This window comes from Panthera pardus, unplaced genomic scaffold (genome assembly GCF_024362965.1).
Source record: "Panthera pardus isolate Hobbes unplaced genomic scaffold, ASM2436296v1 HiC_scaffold_1, whole genome shotgun sequence".
Classification (NCBI taxonomy): Eukaryota; Metazoa; Chordata; class Mammalia; order Carnivora; family Felidae; genus Panthera; species Panthera pardus.
This window is the reverse complement of record NW_026526654.1, coordinates 40,701,835-40,727,915: the sequence shown is the minus strand read 5'-3', so window position 1 is coordinate 40,727,915 and position 26,081 is coordinate 40,701,835. Positions and strand designations below refer to the sequence as shown.

Below are 26,081 nucleotides of genomic sequence, written 5' to 3'. Positions count from 1 at the left end.
ACTGATTGGGACCTTTGTGAGGTTTTTGTGGTTGTTTTATTTTTTTTTTTTTCTATGAAGTTTGTTTTTTTTTTATTCTGCTCGGATTCCCTCTGATTTTTTTTCCTCTCTTACTTAGATTCTTCTAATGATATCCCTTTTTAAGCCATTAGCAATTAACCTTTTAATGTTAAAGCCTATATATATATATATATATATACATATATATGTATATATATATATATATGTATGTATATATGTGTGTGTGTGTATATATATATATATATATATATATATATATATGCTAGATTCACAGTAAATCATACCATAGATGTAATATGGAAAATTGAATGAAGGAGAGTGAGGTTCAAAAATGTCATTTGTTCACTATCAGAGTATGGCAGAATGACACATACATGCACAAATACGTACCACCTCTTTCTTAATCCATTCATCTATCGATGGACACTTGGGTTGTTGAATTTGGCTATTGTAAATAATGCTGCAATAAACATAGGGGTACATATATCCTTGCAAGTTAGTGTTTTCATATTCTTTGGGCAAATGTGCAGTAGTGCAATTACTGGTAGTTCTATTTTTAATTTTTTGAGGAACCTCCATACCGTTACCTAAATGGCTGCCCCAGTTTGCATTGCCAACGGTGCAAGACGGTTCCTTTTCCTCACCCTCCTCACCAGCACTTGTTGCTTCTTGTTTCCTTTTTTAGACACTCTGACAGCTGTGAGATGATATCTCACTGTGCTTTTGATTTGCATTTCCCTGATGATGAGTGATGTTGGGCATTTTTTCATGTATCTGTTGCCATCTGTATGTCTTCCTTAGAGAAATGTCTGTTCATGTCTTCCTCACATTGTTTAACTGGATTACTTGGTTTTTTTGGTGTTGAGTTTTATAAATTCCTCATATATTTTGGATAGTAACCCTTCATCAGATATGTCATTTGCAAAAATATCTTCTCCCATTCAGTAGATTGTCTTTTAGTTTTGTTGATAGTTCCTGTTGCTATGCAGAAGTTTTTTATTTTGATGTAGTTCCAATAGTTTATTTTTGCTTTTGTTTCCCTTGCCTCAGGAGACATGTCTAGAAAAATGCTGTTATGGCCAATGGCAAAGAAATTACTGCCTGTGCTCTCTTCTAGGATATTTATGGTTTAAGGTCTCACATTTTGTTCCTTAATCACATGGCTAAAATATTTAACATTTCCATTAGACTTTTTCTTTTCTTTTTTGAACATGCATAGGAGACAGAACTGTGTCTTTGCCATTGCTTCATTCCATCCCCAAAGTTCTCTTGCTATTCTGCCTTTACATTTGAAAGACTTTGGGTCACGAATTAAAGTGCAAGTTGAAATGTAATAAGCTCTTCCATTTACTCACAGTATATTGCCTTCTCCCAAATGATCTCCTTTATCCCTCCTCTCCTAAAACTTTGTCTTAGCTTTGCCATTTTCTTTGCGTATATGCTTAACAAATATTTATGGCTCCCCATCTGAAAGTACTCTTCGCTTTAACTAGAGTTGAGTCTGCATATTTAAAGGCAAAATTTAATCATATATTTGGAGAGTATTTTTATCCAGACCTCAAAATTATTACTCTGGCACATGAAATGTTCCCAAGGAAAATGCAAATAGTCTGCCAAAATTTGGCTTCTTTATGTGCATAAGTTAACTGTGGTAGGCACAGAGACACTGAAATTCTTATTCAGCAAGAGGCTAGTCTTGGTGGATGAAACACACTCTGGGCATGAAAATCTGATTTCAATTGTTGATTGAATCCTCTTGGTTTCCTTTAGCAGCTTTTATTGGTGCTTTCAGACTTTAGATTTTATTTAAAAAATTTTAGCTAATTAAAGGTGAGTTAACCCACACTATGTATGTACTTTATTCAAGTTTCAAGACAAAGTGTGATTCTCATGTTAATTTGAAAATTTTCTAAGTAAAGTTGGTAGACTCCTAGCAGGATTTTCTTTATCATCATATTTCTCTGCTTGGTCGAATGCATTTCCTCCATGTCCCAAGCCAGGGCAGATGTCGCACTGTTTTGCCACATCTTTAATAGAATTACCCTTACTTTGTATCAGAACCCACACACAGACTGCAGAAAAGTCTCAGGTTCATTGCAATTGTTTAGGCCTGAAAGAGTTATCTTTAATGGTTTTCTGTTGTTTTTGCTGCTTCTGTTTATATTTCTCACTCTACAGAATGATACTTCTCTCCTGTGCACGTGTTATCAAATACGTCTTTGGGAGCCCCTGGGGAGAGCAGAATTGGGGGGTTGAGGCAGGATGGGCATGAAGAGTAGGGGAAAGAAATGCCAATCACTTTCGATTTTTGAAGGCAGAGGATAACTTCCCAGCTAAGCCCTACTTCAAGATGCATTTGCATTGTTAAGACAAATGAAACAAAAACCTAACAATAATCTAAGAGTGTGGCATAGGTACGATCTTACCCTGCACAGAAACCATGTTTAGACTAAATAACCCATTAACTCCTTATGCTCAGTCTGGAATCAGCTCCACATGCAAAACCTTTATGGAACCCACTATCAACTTTGGGCACCTAAATGGTCAGTATGAAAGCAGCCCCTAAAAAAACAACAAAAGCTGGCAACTGGCAACTGCCAACTGGGGTGATTTAGACTAATCAGGATAAAAGGATACAGATGAGCAGTTTAACGTTGAAACCATTTAAACATTTCAACGTTCACATATTTCATCTAAATTAATAGCAAGATATCTACAGGGAAATGGTAGTCTTTTTTGATCTTAGGATGGGCTACCTGGGAATCCCAAATCAATTCTTTAAAATTCTGGAAGTTCTCAAGTTTATCTAAATGGAGAAGAATAAAACCAGCAGCCTGTTAGTTGGTCTGTGTTTTCAATTCACATGCTAGGGGGTAACATTCATCCAACATCCTACTCTTTATATACCTTGGATGTACTGTGGTGGCGCTTCTTCTGAGCTGTCACAGTGCCTAAGATTAAGCCTCCTGTTGTATTTTATGACCAATAAAGCTTTGTAACAAGAAAGAGACAGCAAAATTGTCTGTTCATTCTGGACTAATGAAGGAAACCACTCATCGTCCACTTTTTATTGCCCTCTAAACCAATATATCTTGCTCACTTTGTCTACTCCAATCTAGGAGAAATTCTTCTTACTAGCCTACTGTCTACATAATATCCTTAATCTGTATTGGCATTGAATTAGATTATTGAATTACACAGAAATCAGAAATCTGAAAAACATTGCTGTTAGCCCGGTGCAATGTACTAATAAATCTTTGTAAAACACACCGCATCATGAGATGTAGCCATCGGGCTTTGTAATCCATGCCTCCTGGACAACAGCGAGAGCATGGGTGCTCTTATTTCAGGGGAATTTGACAACATACTTCTGATTAACTTTATGTATTTTTCAGGAAAGAAAAATAGGCAGGTGGCCTATAAAGAAATACGTAAATGGTGTTCCAAAAAAAAAAAAAAAAAAAAAAGATGGCTAAAAGAAAATGATTATAATCCCAAGGAACACCAAAACATGGATTCAACCAACCCAAAAATAAATGCAAATGTGTTTAATGAGATTGAAACAATAGCCTATAATAATTATGTTTCTCTTTGCCTTGAAAATTCAAATATCTCTTTCTCTGAGACTGCTGGTATGCCTTGTAATTGGTTCATTTAAAACAAAAACCGGCAGCCTATTGATGGTTTCCAGAATTGACATTACTCTCATCTGGACCTCAAAGACAAGAGTCCCAGATTATTAGAGCTGGAAGGCATTTGGAGGTCATCGAGTCAGACTCCACATATCACGGTCACTTCTCCAGGGAGGATAAGTGACTTGTCCAGCTATATTGTAAGAACGGCTGATCTGTCACAAGCAGAAATACAGGCTCCCAGGCCAGTGTTCTCATGGGGGTCATTTTTCAATATTTTTTAGTCCCTCACACATAGGGCAAAAAGAAATAAGTCACAGCATCACTGGAAGGAACAGAACACTAAAGGAAAACTGAAAAATTTACATGTAGTGATGACTAAGTTTCAACAAAGTGCATCTATGCCTCACACTTGACATCTAGACACACTGATTCCAGGACTGGACCTGCATTAATATGCTTAGTTTAAAAAAACAAAACAAAACAAAAACAAAAAGAAACCAAACCCTGTGTGTACTCGCCTCTAGCAATACTTCACAGCGTGCTCTCTCCTGCCCACTGTGCTGGTTTCCTATCTCCGCATAATATAGTGTGAAGTCACATGTGTCTGTCTGTTTTTCTTTCTAATATGTCATTTCCTCAGCAAATACATTTGAGTGAAAGAAAACACATGAAGCCCCTTAAAATATAGGATAGAGAAGGACAGGCTCAGCTAAGTCTCACTCAACCCCATTTCTTTAGTAAGATATGAGCACAAGTAGTGATTTGGCGACGTATGCAAGGGCACTGAGAGAAAAAAAAAAAAGATAGATTTTCCAGCCATTCCTTTCCAACCATGCCTCCCTGGCCTGACCTACCTTTCCATACAGAAATTGACCCAGTTCATTGAGGGTCTTCAAAGCGTATTCTAAAAAAGTTTACTCCCTCACTATTTACATGGTCCAGGTAAGCAACATCATCTATCTGTGAGAGTGTCATTTAGTTTCCTAATTGATCTCACTTTTCCTTTTATCTTCTTACCATATGTTCATCAAAGAGCAGTCTGATTCCTTTCTTTCACACACAAATTGAACCTATTCCTGCTTGGTTAAAACCTTCCAAAGGCTTCTAAACACACTCAGAATAAAATTCAAAACCCTTAACCTAATTGGGACAGTTGCAATACTCCAAACTGAGTTGGAAGGACTAATTGATTAAGGGAGGGAGAGAGAGAGAGGGAACCTACTCCTCATCTCCTTCGTTCTTGGGATCTATCATGGGTAAAATAAAGTTTGTCATCCTGGAAAATCAACCCTATCTTATAAGAAATATTATCTAGCGTCATAAAATGCCTAGGCTTATTTCCCCTTTGTGATTTCAACTCTTGTTTAGGAACTGTGGATTCAGTTCTAAGATACCAATGGAAAGACCATTTTTTACAGTTAATTTTGGAAGACTAAAAGAAAATGTTACCCCCCTTTGAGCCAAGCATGAGAGAAGTGGTAATTTGCAGGAGACTCCACCCACCCACCCCTAAAATTCCTGTATATCCGAGATAGAACCCGAACTGTGTTCTAATCATAATTAATGACTTTAGTGCAAATACTAAGAGCTTAGTTAAGAGAGAAACATTTTCTTGTTTGAGTGAATACTGAAATCACTGACTTAAGTTAAAAGCATGGGAACAACTTCAATTAGACAGTCAGAGAAAAAGAGACTAATCAGAGGTCTTTGTGGACCAACTTACAGCAGAGGCAAGTCTAATGAACTTCAACTTAGTGGATATTCCCTACAAGTTAGAATATGAGTCCTTAGGGGACCTCAGGAAAATAGTCCAGGCTGTTCCACCCTTTTTCCTATCATGTGACTAGAGAGTATGAACCAAATATCCCCAGATAAGCATATTTTCACAGTTCCCTAAGGGCCACCCATGGGAAAGAACCTCATCTTGAGGAAACTTTCTACCCTTCTCTCTTCTTACCTGTTTCTATGTGTGAGAATAACCAGTAGCATTTAGAAACTACACATGCCCCAGCCACCCCGCAAAGATTATGATTCAAAACTCCTTGGACCATTCTTTTGTGCAGTCCCAGCTGAGGACCTCAACCCAGCAAAAATGGAGGAAGTGAGCAAGACTACCCATCTTTATCTGGTAGAACAAAGTCCAGGTCTCCAGATCCTACAGCCTCTGCTGCCCCCTGGTGGTAACTACTAAACTTACCTTACCCCTCTCTGGAGCCCTAGGTGTCCAATAAAATCAAGAAACATTTACTGGGAACCAACTGTGTCAAAAGTATTGCATATGGAGCTGTGGCACAATGCAGTAAGATATATTTCTTTATTCACATTTTAGCGTTCAAGAAAAATAGTCATCTTCCTTGAAAGACAATTCCAGATACCTAACCAAACACTTATATATCAAACTGCCACAAAAATTTTGATTACAAATGCAGAGTGAGTAAAATGAACCTGTTCTAATATCAGGCATTTAAGACAAATGCAAATAATCAATATAAATATAGTTAAAGTAAAATGACTCATTTCATTTTCTTATAAATACTAATATCCCCCTCTTTTGGAACCACATACTATTTAATTGCTTAATTTTTTAAGTAAAAGTCTGTTTTGGTGCTTCTAACCAACCAAAAGTAAACATACTAAGGTTTGAAACCAAACTAAAAAGGATGAAATCTAAGCCTTCTTTCAAGTGTCTAATCTTTTCATCAACCATTTCTTGTTGTTCATCAAAATGTTCACAAAAAAATAAATTATAAGTGAAATGCAAAGTTTTTTTTTCAAGCATCCCAGAAAATGACTCTAAATTGCTAGTTTCTACTTCTTTTTTTGAAAAATTTTCAACGTTTTTATTCATTTTTTGAGAGACAAAGAGAGACAGACTGTGAGCAGGGAAAGGGCAGAGAGAGAGGGAGACACAGAATCCACAGCTGGCTCCAGGCTCTGAGCTGTCAGCACAGAGCCTGACGCAGGGCTCCTAACCATGAACCTTGAGATCATGACCTAGGCCAAAGTTGGCCCTTAACCGACTGAGCCACCAGGCGCTCTGCTGATTTCCACTTCTGAAATATGAAGAGCATGACACATTTTTCACCTTATCTAAATATTTCTTCTCCATTGACTGGGAGTCCACTAGAAAATCATTTTTGCCATCGTGTGTTTCATTTAAAGAAACATTTACTAACATCATTTTCTCTGTGTGGCCAGACATCTGTTCCCAATTCAATGTCTGGAAGGCAGGCAGAATTCTGAGCAACTCACAATTATTTGACAGTTCTCCATCTTTGTTTCCATGGGTAAAAACAGCCTTCTTAAATGTTCCATTCTTTCCAATGAATTAATACTATCTTTAATTTATGTTCACGTCTAATCTAATGTTCCCAAACTGGGACAATTTCTAGTCAAAGACTTACCAACAGCTGCTTTGTAGGACAAGGTGTTCTGTACATTATTTTTTATGCGGCTGCATATCATTATAAACATAGAAACCACATTTTAATGTATCTAAATCTGTCTTCCTTTGATACTCGTAAATTGAATATGCACTCAGGGCCATGTGGGTGTTTTTTTCACTGTAATAAACTGTGGTGAAATCTGAGGAGTTATGATGTATAACCTTGGGCTATAAGGGGGTACTTTTGACACATGAATGTCTCTAGGATGCTGGAAAATTCAATTTATTTTATTGCCTCTCTTGAGAAGTTCTAAAAGTTTTGGAGAATTTTAAAACTGTCCTGCATAATTCGTAGAAATTCTAAGATCTGTGCTAAGAATGAAAATGTCTAGAATTTGCACAACATATAGAGACGGTAAGCATAGATTACTTAGAATTGGAACCAAATAAATAAAACTGGCACCGTCACAGACAAAAAAAGAAAAAAAGAAAAAAAAAAGCCAAGTCTCTGATTGTTTTGAGGTCAGTGCAAGTTAAGGAAGGATCAAGTTCCCCCAGGCGCCGAATGGATTAACTGTTATTTTTATTTTTTGACTCTCAGTGTAAGTATATTTTCAGGACTGGATCTTTCTTTGTGTAATGAAATGTAATTAATTCTTCTTGTGTAATAACCATATAGCTCCTTCTGCTTAGAATGCCCCACCCTCTTAAAGGCTCCCCTGATACAGTTATGAGCCCCATTCTGCCACCCACTTGATAAATCCCTAATTATTTCCAAGACGACTGAAAGACACCTCATCTGTGAATTGGTCACTAATCGAAACCCAGTTATTAGTGACAGAATTTTGCTTGACTTGATCAGACTGAACTAGATGATGACGACTACTCACTTTTCTATCATCCCAGTGAGAAACTTGCTGGCACAGACTTTGTTTAATTTTTAAATCCCCAGCACCAGAAATTGTGCCTCCCATAAAACTAGAGCTAAAAAAAAAAAAAAATTATATTGGTTTAATGAATACAGATAACACACTGTAAACACAGAGTCAGTTCCTCTACATAGAAAATTAAAGATTATTCTTATGAAGTTTAGGTATTGTTACAAAAAGGAAGAATGCCTCTTGTTTACTTTTAAATGTTTAATTCTGGGAGCAGTTGTGTTTATGGAAATATTTGGCTCTCTTGTCAAACTCTAGCTGAGGCAATTTTTATTATCTATGATGGAAACACAAAATATAACTTCTGGTAGAAAAGTGAGTTAAATAGATTTGAGTATTTTTTTTTTACTTTTTACTTGTAACACGTCTAACCCCAATTAATAGTTTCTGATCTATTGTTTTTTAACTAAACTTAGTTCTCAGAACTTATCTCCTTAACTAAGGAGTGCAAACCTGTATTAACTATGTAGGATTAAGGTAATAGAAAAGAATAGCTCAGATAAATTAATTCATTGCTGCCTCATCTATGGCGAATTTTACCGTTACTGGTTCTTTATTAGATGAAAGTCCCCAGTACCAGATCTTATAAATTTTGATTGATGGCCCTTCTGTAATATTACCTACCCTCCAAATTCCTGAGAGACAGACCACTAGAATCTAACATTCAAGTCTTGCTTGCCTGCCTAGAGGCCCACATTCATCAAAGGTAGTAAGGACATAAAGTAGATGAAAATAAACTCCACTACAGCACAGGGTTTAAAATCTGACTTTTCTACACACACGATCCTGATTCTCATCTTCCTTCCCACTTCTGGAGATTCAAGATACCTAAACCAAGATGAGGTGGAGAAAGGACAACAAGGGGAGGGAAGGCGTTTCTAGAGTATTTTTCAGAGGGCCATTTGGCTTTTAGGAGTAGAAAAACACTTACTTTCTCTAAAAGCAGTGATTAGAGGTGGGCGACCATTTTGTAATAGAGTGGACCTCAAGGTGACTCTTTGTTTCAAACTCTTGTCGCTAACCCAAATGAGAATAGCCATTGCCTGTGCTCCAGGAGTGGAATCGGATTCTCTTTCCTGGATCTGTGGGACCTGGAATAGTAAAACACAGGGCACTAACTTCCCTTGTACTGACTTGTATTGAAGGCTGTACCTCAGAGAGAAAGTCCAGGTTTCTGCTAGTGGATATTTGGGGTGGTTCCATTTTCTGCCTTTATGAAGGGGTAAGTGTACCAGTTTGCTAAGGCTACCGTAACAAAATACCTCAGCCTGGGTGGCTTCAATAGCAGAAATTTATTTTCTCACGGTTCTGGAGGCTTTAAGTCCAAGGTCAAGGTGTCGTTAGGTTTGGTTTCTCTTGAGCCCTTTCTCCTTGACTTGCAGATGGCCACCTTCTCACTGTGTCCTCATTTGGCCTTTTCTCTGTGTACATGTACCCCTGGTGTCTCTCTGCATCCTAATGTCCTCTTCTGATGAGGACACATTTTATTGGATTAGGGGCCACCCTAATAGCCTCATTTTAACTTCATTACCTTTTAAAGTCCCTATTTCTAAATATAATCACATTAGAGGTTCTGGGAGTTAAGGCTTCAGTATATGAATCTGGTTGCTCTTGGGTGGGGGATGTCACACAATTTCATCAGTAATGGTAAGCATGCACATTTGTGTTCGTGCCCAAAATAGTTTGGGATAGTATAAGAGTGTTTTTGCACTTGCCTCCTAATGCACGTGAGAAGCATTTCTTTGGATATATACCTAGAGTGAAGGCTGTATTGTTGGGTACTCTCTTGCTCCTCATCCTCAGCAGTGCTTACATTTTCAGAATTTTTAACATTTCCCAGTCAATACAAAGTATATATTCTGGATACTGATATAATTAATCAGCTATACATGCTGCAAATATCTTCTCTCAATTTTGTTGCTTCACTTCAATGATGTCTTACCAAATAGATGTCATTTTTATTAAAAAAAATAACATCAAGGGGCGCCTGGGTGGCGCAGTCGGTTAAGCGTCCGACTTCAGCCAGGTCACGATCTCGCGGTCCGTGAGTTTGAGCCCCGCGTCGGGCTCTGAGCTGATGGCTCGGAGCCTGGAGCCTGTTTCCGATTCTGTGTCTCCCTCTCTCTCTGACCCTCCCCCGTTCATGCTCTGTCTCTCTCTGTCCCAAAAATAAATTAAAAAAAAAAAAAATTAAAAAAAAAAATAAAATAACATCGGCATTTTCCTTGATGTTGTTTCTTTGCTGTGTTATTGCTTTTGGAGTCTTAGTTAAAAAATTCTTCCCTATTACAAAATCTTAAAATAGTCACCCATATATTTTCTTCACATGCTTTATAGTTTTGCCTTTCATATTTGAGTCTTTAATCCATCTTGAATTTATTTTAGTACATGGTACAAGGTAGGAATCCAATTTTGCTTTTTTCCGTAGGGATAAACTAATGTCCTGGCCCCATTTATTGTTTAGTCTATTTTTCCCTGGTGGTTTACAATATATAAGTGTCATATATAATTTCAATATATCACGGACTGTTTCTAGTCTCTCTTTTAGGGTCAATTAGACAGCATGTCTCTTCCTGGGGCAATATGATGGCTCTATAATGAGTCTGAATATGAAAGGGGATATTCGCATGTTATTATTCTTTTTCAAAAAACTCCAGATTATATTTCAGTTTTTCCATTCCAAAGAGATATTAGAATCTGTTTGTTGATATTCAAAAATAAAACCTGTTCGGATTTTGACTGTAGTTTCCCTGAACCAGTAGAATTAAACTGTGAAGGATGGACATCTTGATGATCCTGAATTTCTCTTATGTGAATATGGCATTCTTCTCTATTCAGCCATCTTTAATAGTAAATAGTTTTGGGATTTTTTTTGCACCAAATGAGTACATATAAAAATAAACAAATTTTGCTTTTTTTTTTTTTTTTTTTAATTTTTTTTTTTTTTCAACGTTTATTTATTTTTGGGACAGAGAGAGACAGAGCATGAACGGGGGAGGGACAGAGAGAGAGGGAGACACAGAATCGGAAACAGGCTCCAGGCTCTGAGCCATCAGCCCAGAGCCTGACGCGGGGCTCGAACTCACGGACCGTGAGATCGTGACCTGGCTGAAGTCGGACGCTTAACCGACTGCGCCACCCAGGCGCCCCCAAATTTTGCTTTTTTCACAGTTTTAAGATATATTCTTTGTTACTCTTGATATTTTGATAATTTTGATATTAATGTAACTACACATTTTTTATTTGTTGGCTTTATATCTTACTGACAACTTCACATACGTTTTTGCAACCATTGGTTTTAAAATTTCTATGCCTTGGGGCACCGGGTGGCTCAGTTGGTTAAGCGTCCAACTTCGGCTCAGGTCATGATCTCGTGGTTTGTGGGTTTGAGCCTCATGTCAGGCTCTGTGCTGACAGCTCAGAGCCTGGAGCCTGCTTCAGATTCTGTGTCTCCCTCTCTCTCTGCCCTTCTCCTGCTTGTACCCCCCCCCCCCCCCACTCTCTCTCTCTCTCAAAAACAAATAAACATTTTTTTTTAAAAGTTTTTAAAAAGAAGTAAGTGGTGCTACTGTCAGAGCAGTAGGCTGTCTTTAAAAATAATAAAATAAAATAAAATAAAATAAAATAAAATAAAATAAAATAAAATAAAATAAAATTTCTATGCCTTTATATCATATTTGTGTTTTCTATAGTTTGATTTGATTTATTTTATCCAAACTAGCAATCTCCGTCTTTTCACCAGCAAATTTATTCTTCTTGTATTTAACGTGTTACTGATACACCAGAACTGATTTCTACCTTATTTCACTATGCTTTCTAATTGACCCACTTTTGCATGCTTCTTAAATCTTCCTTATATTTTCTATGATTAATTTTTTGGCTTCTCTGTTTTTCTATACAATTCATAATTTACATAATCTATTCTGATTTTTTAATGGGTTACCATCACAGTATTGCCATGGGCACAAAACTATAAATTATTTTGCTCTTTTCCTGAAAAATTAAAAGAGTTAGAACAATTTAACTCTGATCATGTCTCTTCCAGTGAGCATTTCATCCTTTAATTTTGCTTTTCTTTTCAAAATTGGTACATCATTATTGTTATGTTATGCAGACAGTGTTTGGCTGTAACTACATGTGTATATGTTTGTATTATTCTTCTCACATTGAATCATGACTGACCAATATGACTAACAGAATACACTATAAACAGTAGGGTGTGGCGTAGGCTAAGTCATAATGGCACCTTAGTTATTTCACTTCTACCTTGGTGTCTTGTATCACTCGTTCTGGGAGAATCTGACCACCATTCTATGAGGACACCCAAGAACTGTTATAGATATTTGGTACCCGCACCAACTTGTGAGCCGTGCAAGTGAGCACCTTAGAAGTGTATCCTCTGGGGCACCTGGATGGCTTAGTCGGTTGAGCGTCCGACTTCAGCTCAGGTCATGATCTCCTGGTCTGTGAGTTTGAGCCCCACGTCCAGCTCTATGCTGACAGCTCAGAGCATGCAGGCTGCTTCGGATTCTGTGTCTCCCTCTCTCTCTCTCTGCCCCTCCCCCATTGTACTCTCTCTTTCTCTGTCTCTCTCTCTCTCTCAAAATAAATAAGTTAAAAAAAAAAGTGTAGTTTTCAGTTATGCCTTCAGAGGACTGCAACCCCAGCTGATGTATAATGGCAATCCCAGTTAACATAGGATGACAACCGCATGAGAGACCCTAGACCAGAACCATCTATCCAAGTTACTCCCAAATTCCTTATCCACAGAAACTATAAGAGATGAATAATGGTTATTGTTGTTTTAAGCCACTACGTTTTGGGCTTCTTTGTTACTCAGTATTAGATAGCTAAAACAGCATACTTAGACCAATTTATTTTCTCACAATTCTGTTTTGCATTTTCGTGGTGGGATTATTTTTTTAGGGAAGCTGATTAGCGGTAAATACACCCAGATTTTCTTTATATGAAAATATATTCATATCAACCCTTTTCTTTTCTTTTGAAAGACAAGTTTGCTGGATATTCAATTCTAATTGACAGCTATTTCTTATGAACACTTTGATAATTTTATTCTGCTATCATCTGACTTCCAATTTTTCTGTTTAGAAGTCCGGTGACAAAATGTCATTCTTTGTAACTAATTTGTTCTTTCTGGCTACTTCCTCCTGCTACCACCAGACTTTCTACAGATTTATTAGGCCTATTTTCATTTTTTAATTGTCCTGCTTTGAATATGTGTTGCTCTCTGTGTCTGAATCTGTACTGTTCTTCAGCTCTGGCAAATTATCAGCCAATAATTTTCTGAATGTTGCACCTTCTTCATTCTATTTATTCTTCTGGGACAGTGATGGGATATATTTGTTAGACTGTCCCATTCAATCTTCCAGACCCCATATTATCATGTTCATACCTTCCATCTTTTTGTTTTTCTGTGTCGCAGCCTAGGTAATTTCCTTACATCTATATTTCAGTTTATTAATTATTTCCTCAATTATGTTTATGTGTTGTTGAATCCATTCATTACATTTTTTTTATTTCAATCATTAATGTTTTCTTATAAATTTCTAGTAGGCTTGTTTCCTATATGCTGTTTACTTTGATTTCAAATATTAAGTTGAAGTGTTTGCCCCTCTGTTTTTTTTATTTTCAGGGAGAACAAAATTATTATTTCCTATTTTACTCTTTGGTATGAGTCACTACTGGAGGCATCTAGACTAGCTAACAGTTACCTTTTGGGGAAATTTTAAATTGGATGTATCTTTAACAAGTGTAGAATTATAAAGGTTTTCTATTTTTATGGATATTTTGGTAAGTTGTATCATTCTATAAATATGCCTATTTTATTGGATATATTGGATTATTTCTTTACCAATTTCTTGTTGGACTTTTCTAATTTATTTAATGTTTCCTTTTTAATTTCTGACATTGATTATTTTTGTTTTCTCTCTTTTCATTCTTATTCAATCTCACCAAACATATATATCAATTTATTAATCTTTTTATATTTGTTTCTTTATTTACTAAACTTTATAGTGTTTCTTCTGTTCTACTTTCATGTCACTTTATTTGCCTTTCTGGTTCCAATTCTTGTGATAAAGATTTAGATGACTGACTTTCATCTTATCTGGTATATGCATTTTTAAGAATGCATATTTTTCTGTAAGCATATTTTAACAGAAAGCTACAACTTTTGAAAGCATATTTTATTTTCAATTCAGTTAAAAATATTTCCTCTTTGCCATTGTGATTCTGTTCATGACCATGAGTAACTTAGAAGTATACTTCTTAGTTTTCGATGTGTGAGGATTTTTCAAATAGATCCTTTTTTTTTTCAGATTTCTAGACTAATTATATCATTATTAGAGAAGACAGCCTATACTGTTTCAATTCTTTGATATTTATTGAAACCTGAGTTTTGATGAAGTGTATGATAGATCTTTTTAATTGCCACATTTATCCTTGGAAAATGTAATGTGCAGTTATTAGGTGGAAGGTGTGTGTGTGTGTGTGGTTAGGTCTATATCAATGAGTAGTTCAAATTTTAATTTTTTACTTAGTTGTTCTTCAACTATTCTTTAAAGACGTGTGTTAAAAACCTCCCATTATCATTTTGAATTTGTCCATTTCTCATTTTAGTTCTGTCAATGTTTGTTCCAAATATTTTGAGGTCATGTATATTTTGAGGTTAATACAAATTATGTATAATGATATCTTCCTGAATTTTTAGCGTTGTGAATGTCTTTCTTTAGTAATGCTTCCAGATAGCTATACCAACTTTCTTTTGGTGACTGTCTGTGTGGTACATCTTCTTCTACTTTTGTTGGCTTCACCCTTCACCTGGACCTTGGCCCCGGAATCCCTGGCCAAGGGATTTTGGTTCTCTCATTCCTTTACACTGAGTGACATACAAACTTACACGCACACACACACCCACACGTCCTCCTTTACTGCTTCTCCTTTCCAGAATAGTTGACCCAAATCATCTAGGAATTACCAGGAACAATAGCCCTTATCCCTTTTTCTTGATCATTTTTGTATGTATTTTACTTCTTAAACATTTCATATACCACTACTTTATATTTTTACGTAGTAATTCCAAAATATGAAGTCTGTGGACCTAAATATTTTCGTTGCATTTTTTGACTCTCACATATGGTAAATTATTTTCTTGAACATTATGTAATTTTTAGATCTATGTTCATATTTAGTTGAACTTTTTTCATGAATTCCTAAGAAACTAATTTCAGAATGTTTTCTTCTGGAAAGAATTTACACTTACTTCTCCCTAAAGTTACTTGAGTCCCTCTGAGGGTTCCAGTTTATGTTGAATGTCAGAATCACCTTCACTCCTTGACATCGGTCCTAATATCTCACTTCTTCCTTCTGTTGTTGGTTTGGGCATTTGACTCCAGAGCTACTCCTTTTTTTATGGGTGTTTGTTCCTCGCTGCTCATTCATGAAGTTTCTAACTTCCTCAAGAGTCTAGACACCTGCATATTAAACATGTAAATATTTTATCATAATTTATGCATGATTTGGTTGTATCAAGCAGGTGCATTCTTTAGAATCAGCCCTGTGTTTTACCACTTGGAACCTAATCCCTCCACTTTCAGTCCTCCAGCACCAACTCCCTGTGCATTATGCTGGATAGATGCATATTTCGTGGAGAATTCTCATTAAAAGGATTTACAGATCTTTCTCAACTTGTGATGGGGTTACATCCTGATAAACTCATACTAAGTTGAAAATATTGTAAGTGGAAAATGCATTTAATACACCTAACCTACCAAACATCATAACTTAGTCCAGTCTACTTAAATGTGTTCCCAACACTTACATTAGCCTACAGGTGAGCACTATCACCTAACATAAAGCCTATTTCAGAATAAAGTGTCGAGTATCTCATGTAATTTACTGAATACTGTACTGAAGTTGAAACACAGAGTGGTTGTATGGGTACAGAATGCTTGTAAGTGTATCAGTTGTTTACCCCCGTGATTGTGTGGTTGAGGGGGAGCGGTGGCTCCCAGCTGCTGCCCAACATCAGGAAAGTATTGTACTACATGTCACCAGCCCAGGAAAAAATCAGAATTCAAAGTATGATTTCTACTGCATGCATATGGCTTTTGCACCATTGTAAAGTTGAAAATTGTAAGTCAAAATATTGTTAGTCAGGAACTGTCTCTATTGCAAAAAGTCTCTTAAAAAATTCATTCCAAAAAGTGCCCAGGAATTTCCACTTACCACCTTCGAAATCACTCAAAAGCCCACTTATACTGTTTTGTGCAAAGACCTCAGGTTCTTTCCCTTCCCATTTAATGCATCACCAACTGATTATATACTCTAAGAGTGGGAGGGGTCATCATTAAGATGTGGCAAAGGTTCCATATTGGAGGAAAGATTCCATATATCAGAGGGGTGCAACAAAAAAAGCAGATCAGGAAGCTCATGTATAAGCTGAATGCAGAGTCTATTTTATATAATAGCATGAAATAATATGAAATAATCCTCTAGCAGGAGGATGAATTGTTCAAAACATATGAATGACTTGGTAAGATCGTCTTCAAAGGAGAATGACCACCACGATCATCTGCTTTGAAATCTGCATGAGCACTAGAAGCCTGATTTGGGCCAGTACACCCTGGATTCCAAACTCTCCCAGTGAAGGGAGGCTCCTTGTACATCTTATCTCCTTGCATACATAGAATGTAGCCTCAGCTCTGAGTAACGAGCTCTGGGCGGTTTTCGGCAAAAAAAGAAAGCTAGTCAAGACCATTTTTGCAGAAGAGGTCTTCTCATTAGTAACCAGCCTCACTGCAGAGCTTATTTATGTCTGTCTTCTGAGTGCCTGGAACAGAATTCCAACCTAATACCATTTCTGCTTTCAAAGGACCCTATCTTCTAGACCTCATTTAGCATGAGGATAGAGAAACACAGATAAATGTCTTATCGGGCAAAAAAGTAATTTCATGTTCTTGCAGTTCTTTTCTCTGTCTATTCAAATGCTAGATGCCCTTTCATCTCCTACAAATGATTTTCTCTTAATCCGCAAGAAACTAGTTCATTCTTTCTAACAACATCATTATATTTTGAGTGAATTATCATAGAACAATTAAGAGCTGTTCTCATGTGACACACTTATCTTTGGCTGTTTGTTTCAAAATTTGATTCAGCTGTGCCCTCCGCTATTTCCTCATTTTGTCGAATGCCTTTGTCAGCTCAGAGGAAAGAAAATAACACAGCAGGGGGCAGGGCAGAAGTCACGTATTGTAAGACATCATTGCCTTTGGAAACAATGTTCTCCATTATAGCTCAATGAGCTAATAACAATGCATTATTTTGTTAAAAGGCAGTTGTTACTATAGTGGCAGCAAAACATCCTATAATATTAACTAAGCTATTACTCTGACATTTTTGGATAAATGAGGGAAAAAACTTTTTTCGTGAAATTTTATTTTGTCATGCATTACACTTTCGTGCTTTCCTTTAGCAATTTTGTATTCTGTGAGAGGCATACCACAAACAAAAGGATGGTGGCTTTGCAGTCAGGCAGCCCTGAGACTGAATCCTTACTCTAGTGTCTGCAACTGCTATGACTTTACCTAACACAATTTCTCTAATGCATAACTTTTGCATCTACAGAATGGCGGTTTGTGAAGTTTATTAGTTATGTAAGTAATGTGGCTAGCTCAGGGCTTCGCACACGGAACCACTCAAAAAGAGGGAGGTATTATTACTACCATTTAACAATCTTAACTGACATTTACTTTTCTGCTCCACATTCCATTAAACCATGGCAATAACCAACTAAATTCAGCTCTGCTAGATGCTTGTTTCAAAGGCTCACTTGGTATCAGAGAAGTGAAATTTCTCTTTTCGTCTCTTCTTAGCAGAGGCCTTGTGCAGTGTAGCTGTATATAGAACATTTTCTGACATCCTTTGAGAAAGCTCTGCCCGTTCAGATGTTCTCTGATGCTTCTGACATGGTGGCATGAAGCATCTCTGATCTCCTTTTCTGACATCTTTTAGTTTCAGGCAGTGGACACTAAAAGATATGAAGTCAGCTATCCTAGCACAGAGACGAAAGTCCCATCTTTATGTTACCGAGCAGAGCCCTAATCTGGCTTTGTGGTCACGGCTAAGTAACATAGCGCAGAAAAGTCCTCTTCACAATAGTGGAGAGTTAGATCAGATTCTGTGCACTAATTCATTTGCACTTCTTTCGCAAGTGCCTGCTTTGAGTCAGAAACTGAATGAAACACCAAACACACAAAGTACCACATGGCCCTTATGCTTCAGCTGTCTGAGTTTAGTGGAGGAGACATACACACTGTCAGATAGAGATTCCTACTCTGGACAAGCGGGTGTAAGATGCATTCCTTCCAGCTTCTCTTCACCAAGTACAATGATAAACCCTGAAAATAATGCAAGAGGCAACATGAGGAGAACTGTTGAATGATGGATAGAGGAAGGCAAACCGGTTAATGTTCCCAAGACTGAAGGAAAAACAGTGGCAACGTCTTCCAACCCTCCACCCGACAGCAAAAGGTGACCCCGGTCCTGCACACTGGATTTCCCATCTAGCTAAAGAGGGCAGGCCAACTTGACTCCTTCCTCCCCTGGATCTAACAGGAGTCCTGTCAACAACACCAGGCAAACAACGTATGCAAGAGGGAAAGATCAAGACCCACAGTGAATATCAGCCGGCAAGGGAAATGATCTCATTGGGCCCGAGACTCCCCTCCACCACATAGAGAAACTGGGTGGCCTGGTGACACCAACAATGGGGAGCCACACAAGCAGCCTTGCTGAGAAGCCTCTTTGTTCCTGCAGGTCAGAGACTGCCCTCCCTCACCAAGAGACCGGGTGAGTGGGCAGAGGTGGCAAAAGAGATCCAACTCCACTAAGAGTCTCTTCGCCAGCAGCCTTTGTCTTTTGGGGAGAGGGGGAGATTCCCAACACCTACAGCCAGGACTTAAGTGCTGATCCTAGGGAGGTGACTGCCCTCTAAACTAAGAGACGTTCAATACGACTTAGAGTCTCCTAACATAATGGTCAGAGTGTTGATGAGACAATTAAAAGTGACCCATCACACCAAGCCAAGACAATCCATTGATGCCAGCACCAAGAGGAATCAGAGACTGGGAAGATGTGACAAAGATTTGAAAGCAACCTTCACAAAAACGCTGCAACAAGAGATGACAGATTCATTTGAAACTGATGAGAAATAGAAAATCTTAGCAAAGAAACCCAATCTGTCACAAAGATATTTAAGAACGTAGCAACTGATCTTAACTCTGGGAAGTAAAGCAAAGAGTAAAGAGAGATGCTAACTTTTCACCCTAGAATTTTGGGTATGCTTTGAATTCTTTTCAATGAGCATGACATTTTTAAAATAGAATTAAAATCCAAATTCTATAAAATTAGCTAAATTCTATTTTGAGAAGTAAGAGAAACAGCTTCTCTGTGCTCTGCTATTAAAATTTCTTTTCTGGGTAAGTAGCTAAGATAATTTTTTAGTGGATTTATATTGAAATCAGTGAGTTAGTACCTTTGAAAAATGAGTTGTTGGTGGCTTTCCTTATATATAAAAAAGTTTTTGAACGATAATTTTTATTTTTTTAATTTTTTTTTAATGTTTATTTTACTTTTGAGAGAGAGAGAGAGAGAGAGAGAGCATGAGCAGGGGAAGGGCAGAGAGAGTGAGACACAGAATCTGAAGCAGGCTCCAGGCTCTGACTGTCAGCACAGAGCCCGATGTGGGGCCGGAACCCATGAATGGTGAGATCATGACCTGAGCCGAAGTCGGATGCTTCACCGATGGAACCACCCAGGCGCCCCTCAATGATAATTTTTAAAAAAGAGAAAAAAGTGCACCAATTCCTACAAATTTTAACTATCACCATTACAAAACTCTTTGCACACATGTTATTGCTAAATTCAGCTTTAAGAAATTATGTTTTGTTTTGTTTTTTTTTAAGATCACCACAACTTGGGAACGATTATAATCTAGTTAATGATGTGCAGCTCAAAATAGAAAATGTGGCTAGAAATGATTGGTGCTTACCCCAGTCTTCCTCCTATAAGGTTGGATGCTTGAGTTCTGCTCTTTTGACTTAAATAAGCAGAGTGGACTGAAACCAGTGCTCCTGGAGAATGAAGGGATAACAGGAAGGGCACACCCTCCCATACATTTTGTTTTTGTTTTCTCGTTTGTATTTGCTACTCTCAGACCTTCCAAAATTCTCACCAAACAAGGTGTGATATTGTGACTTCTAATAAGAAATATATACTTGGTTCTCCACCCTGTTCCGACACCAAACTCCTAAAACCCTTCAAATTTTCTAAGTGATAAGAGCAATTAAGGTGTCTTTTTTAATGTTAATGATGTAACTTTTGGAAAACCCGAAAGGATGAGGGCTGGCTGCTTGTGGAGCCAACCAACCGGAAGATGAGAGGTTGGGAACTTTCAGAGGATTTAGAAGCTCCATGCCACTTCCACATACCTTGTCCTACACGTCTCTCCCATCTGGCTGTCCCTGAGTTATATCCTTTTATAATATGCAGTAATCCGGTAAGTAAAATGTTTCCCTGAGTTCTGTGAGCCGCTCTAACAAATTAATGGAACCCAAAGTGGGGACTGTGAGATCCTTGGATTTATAGCCAGCTGTGCGGGAGGCAGTCTTGTAGGACTGAGCCCTAAACCTATGGAATCTGATGCTGTCTCAGGATAGGTAATATCAGAATTGGGCTGAGTGGTAAAACACCCAGCTGCTGCCATAGAATCACTTGGTGGCGTGGGGGTGGGGGGTGGCGAAAGCCCTACACATCAGAACTGGGTGCAGAATTGTGCACGGTTATCAGAAAAGTCACTCACCTAGTTAGTCGTACCTGTAGTTACACCGTTAGGAACTGAACTACCAGGTTCAGCAGTTAGACCACATAGAAAGGCAACATTTCCCCCTCTTACTTTACTAGGAAGCAACAGAGGAAACAATACTGTGAAATCTATTTTTCTGCCAACCCTTTCTGCAGAAAGCAAAGGACCAGGGGAAAAGTATGATGCATGCAATGCCAAAATAAACAGAGTGGTTCATGGTCAGACTGCTGCCCCTCCTGCAGAGGCGTCCATCCTTTCTTTACTGTGGCAGCAAGAGCCTCTGCTTATGCCAAAAACATCCTAACTGTGACATGCACGTACCGATTTCAATATTCCTGTCAGAAGAACTACAAATACAGGAATTAACCCCAGAAGGGATTTGTCACCATCAGTGAGCACGAATATTTCAATTTCTGGATCCATCATTTTCCAGGAAGACACATGGTATCTTGGAACCAATAAGTTATTCCTGAATAATTGCCTCAGTCTAAAGTGACAGGGGTAAGAATAGTTGCCCTTTTTGGGAAAAAAAAATCTATGAAAGAAAATCTTGATTAGGGTTATAAAATTGATTCAAACAACACAGAAGAGTTGGAGGTAATACTGTCTCTTGCCATCTCCCTTCCCACTCAGTTGTTATTCCTCACATTTAACTGTATCAACAGTTTCATGTCTACGTGGCCAAAGAAATATGCATACGTTGTATGTAAATGACACTTATTTACACGAAGATTTGTTTTATAATTTTCTATTCTTATGAACTAATGTATTGATCAACTTTCCATTTAAGTAGCTAAATCTCATTTCTAATCAGCTGCAAAAATAGCACATTGTGTGGATATTATTAATACTTTTCCGATTGATAAACATTGGTGTGTTTTCTGGATTTGGGCATTGATGAACATCTTTGCACTTAAGCAAAATGGTTACATAAATTCCTTTGGGATTCAAGATCACAAGAAATCTTAATATTTTCAAATTGTCCTTCAACACGATTTGAGAGCCCTTGTTCATTGTAGCCAACAGTGGATATTATGAAACATTTTAGCGTTTCCTCCAAGATAGGAAAAAAATGGGGTTTCATTGTTTATTTGAATTTGCATATGTGGTTATGAGTGAATTTTAGCATCTTACCATATGGCTGGCTATTTGCTATTTGCAATATTTTTCTGTGAAACGTTGCTTCAAGTCTTTATTCATTTTCTATTGTGAGAACTCTGTGTGGCAAGGCAATATGACATTTGTCTGGCATACGTTTTATGTTTTGCATATATTTTCCATAGTTGTCATTTTTCTTATGACATTGTGAAATTTCCCTGCAGTGCAAAAGTTCTACTTTTTTATGCAGTCTAACTTGAGACTTTTTCCCTCTCAGTTTTTGACTTTGAACAAGTCTTTTCCACTCCAAAGTTTTTAAAAAATAAAGTTATTTCTTCTGGTGCTTTTAGAATTTCTCTTTTTATATTTAAAAGCTTGCATTTCTGGTGTTTACTTGAGAATAAGGTTTCTAGTAATGATTCAGCTTCATCTTTTTCAAAAGGTCTAGTCAAATGGCCCAAAAGAATTTGTGAATCATCTGTCAGAACCTCAATTGTTTTAAATATCCTCTTTCCCAATTTTTTTATTATATTTACGAGTCTATTTCTAACTTACTTTCAGTTTCCTTGATCTATTTACGCAGTAATAACAATTATTTTAATACTCCCTAACACTTTTTAAACCTATAAAAAGGACTTCCTGCTAATTACTTTTCTACATCAGAAGATTTCAAGATGTTTTCACATGCTGATTATTTTATATGAATTGTTGCCAAGGTAAAAAAAAAAAAAAAGAGTCTGTTCTTATTTAAGTTGAGATATGAATGAGTTAATTGATTTGAGGGAAACTGTCAGTAGGAATTCTGGTTTTCTATACAAAAACAGGATACAGCTTTCTGTTTGTTTAGAGCTTACTTCGTGTCTTTTAGTGAAGTATTAACATTCTCCTCATATAGTGTCTGAGTATTTATTTAATTGGGGTTTATTCTTAGATATTTTGTATCTGTTGTTTTGATGGTGATAGTCTTTGCCAAAGTGCTGATACAAGGAAAGTGGAGAAGATATGATTTGTGAACTTGAGACACTCAGAGTTGAATCAGGAGTTCACAAGATGTAAGATGCAATAGTATTGAGAAAACAGACATATGCACAAAGTGATGTGGGGGTTCAGAGGAGATAGCATCCATCTCTGCAAAATCAGTTTCCTAATACAATGCAACATCTGATCTGGGTGTTGAAGAACGAGTGGAGTCTCTAGGGCAAGAGAAGAGGCAAGAGCTTTGCAAGTAGCAGGAGGGGAAATGCAAAGACAGGGCAGGGAAGGAAAAGCCGTGTATCACGGGAGGCTCCCGCTGGAGTATTTACGTGGCTGCAGGTAGAAAACATGTGAAAGGAGGTTAGATTTTCACTCCCAGGGAAAGAGTCTTTTGTTTCAAGGTAAGGAATCCGGAATAGGTGAAGTGTGTTTTTAATTGCAAGATAATTTAGGTAGACGTGAAGAGCTTTATCCCAAATGAGGAGAGACAAGCGGCAGAGAGTGCCAGCAAGGGAAAGAAAGGTCGGGTGTAGATACAGAAGCTGAGGGCCTGGCAGCACATCCCAATGGTAGCAAAGCTCTAACATAAAGAAGATACGCATTGAACGTTGAGAGAATTAATGAAAAGACGAAATGAAAAGGCAAGGGGTATTCGAAGGCAGTTCTGTCCAGAAGTGCACAATGTGTAATAGTTTCATGTCAAGCTTTAAACCACTCATTGTTCTCAACCGCCAGACTTCCATAGAGGTGTAGCACTTCGCCTGGTAAGCGGGGCGACATTACGGAACAAGAATCTGGAACACAGCTCTGTTCTGAAACACAGCAGTGATTGAATAAATGAATTAATGGTTTCAAAGCCCTTGGGACAGTGCTTTGCACAAACTAAGTGCTGTATAACTGATAAAACTGTTAAGTAAATAACGAAGCCTTTGATGCAAGGACCCTGGATAAAACTGTAGACCTCAGTTGTTGCTTTCTTAAGTACCTACCTCTCCCTCTAGTTGCCCCATGAATTCTCCAGATCCCTTCTTCCTAAATTCCAAACATCTCCATCAATCTGCCTTTTGTTCCAAACCACCTCACAAAAGTGATATATTTACTGCAAGAATCTGTGCTGGAAGAGAGGAAGAAGGAGCCTGTGTCATTTGACAAGGAAGGGAGCAGGTGGACCATGGTGAGCAAGATGGAGGACGAGGTTCATGCCATTTGTAGCTGCCACTTTTAAGGAGTTTGGACTTCATCCCAAGAGCAATGGGAAGCCCATAAAAGGATTTAACAAGAGAATTATGTGCTTACGCTTTCATTTTTAAATGTTCCTTCCAATTCACAGCAGAGAATAGATTTGAAGAAATCAAAAACAAATGTGGAGTAGCTATTCCTTTAGTCAAAGTAAGAGAGAGATGACAGTGGTTTAGACTATAGTAGTAGCTGTGGAAAAGAGATCACCAGGAGGTGGGAGTGGGGATCAATTCAAATGAAGAAATAAAGAGAACTATGTGAAGGGTGTTGACTACGTTTTGTACCTTGAAGATCTGGGTACCATTTATCAAGGCAGGAGATTTTGGAGGAAGTTCAGGTTGGGGTGGGGAGGAGAACATGTGCTTAACTGGGTAAATGGGTCTGGAGCTCAGTGAAGTCTGGGCTAGAGCAAACCGTGGGAGGGCCTCTTTCCATCTTTTCGGCCCCACCTGTTACTCCAGTCAAAGCTGCTACAATAACCACTGGTGTCCTCTCCCAGATGTTTGCAGATCTAAAAAAGAGAGAAGAGAGAGAAGTCAGAGAAGCCGCAAGAAGGGAATATTGAAGGAGGAAGCAGCAGTTTTGTCAAATCTTTTAAGCCTGAGAAAAATGAAGACCAGAAGTTTGGCACCATGGAGGTCAAAGATGCCCATAGCTGGGACCAGGCTTTTCTTTTAACAGAATGCATGGAACTGCAATCAAAGACATTCTCAGACTGAAACTCTAGGCATTAAGAAGCTGCACAAACAGATAACCAAGGGGGTTTTAACCCCCGAGGATTCACACCATGTTGGGGACTTTCTATTTGTGACATCAGTTGTCCAGGACAACTTTTGGTAGCACCGTGCTCGATCCCTGCTGTGAGGCACTTAGGAGCGTGGGCTGTGAGCCTGCTGGTGATTTCCACATTTCTCAGGATATATTCACCAACATCTGGACCAAGTTATCAATTTTTAACTCAGTTATCATCTCTGATCTTGTAAATGTATGATATGAATAAGATCTCACCCTGAAATTGAATCTGCAGTGCTGTTTTAACTGTTAAAAGCATTTTGTGGGAATTTACCAGGTATTTAAACCGTTCCCCCATTTTATGGGATTGTCGATACCAGACTCTTTCTATGAGTGAGAAAAAAATTGTCTAGAATTCCTCCATCCATGTGCTTCATAGCTAGGGTCACTTAAAATTCTAGCCTGGCCCCACCACAAAAATGCCAACCTTTCTTTCCTAACAAAGTCCTTCTGAATCCTATGTCGAACTGTTAATAGTAATTTTTTGCTGACTCCCACACACAGCTGGCAAAGTACTTGGATGAAAGGCTCAAAGAAATGCAGAAACATTTTGAAAAACAAGATTTCTCCATGTCCAAGCTGAGAAGGAGAGTTCAGACCTCTTTCAAAAACTATGGTTATAACTTTCGATAAAATATAATACTAACAAAGAAAAACAAGGTTTGAAGAAAGAGAAATTGCTTTTATATTTCACATGAAAATGTCCATAATGTTACTCGGTTCTTGAATTCAAGTGCTTTGGTCCCGCGCTGAAGTATGTATCAGGATGATGGCACATGCTTAATGAGAAATGGCTACCATTCACTGTGTGCCAGGCATGGTTTTGATGCTTTATGTGCATTGTGTCTCAATCTTTTGAAAACTACATGAAGTAGGTGTCATTATCTCTACTTCATCAGTAGGGAAAGTGAGATACAGAAGTTTAAGTAACTTGTCCAGGTTGCACCAACAAGCGGCGGCAGCAAGATCCAAATGCTAACCTTGCCTCAAGTCCATGTCCCTAAACGCTTAGAGTAAGAATGTTCTAGAAACATAAGTAAGCACCCAGGCCATATAATTCCTCCTTTACTTATGTGAGCTTTTCTGTGTAAGCTTTTCATAGTCTTACAGGACCA

The 26,081-nt window shown here is 37.9% G+C and overlaps 1 long non-coding RNA gene across 1 annotated transcript in view; it reads left to right on the top strand.

The window, feature by feature from the left end:
* LOC109264214 (uncharacterized) overlaps positions 1 to 25,194 on the top strand; it is a 475,998-nt gene extending 450,804 nt beyond the window's left edge. Inside the window, exon 5 of the long non-coding RNA XR_002078658.2 lies at positions 24,674 to 25,194. This is a non-coding gene — a long non-coding RNA (uncharacterized LOC109264214). The remainder of the gene's footprint in view (positions 1 to 24,673) is intronic.
* The last annotated feature ends 887 nt before the right edge of the window (positions 25,195 to 26,081 follow it).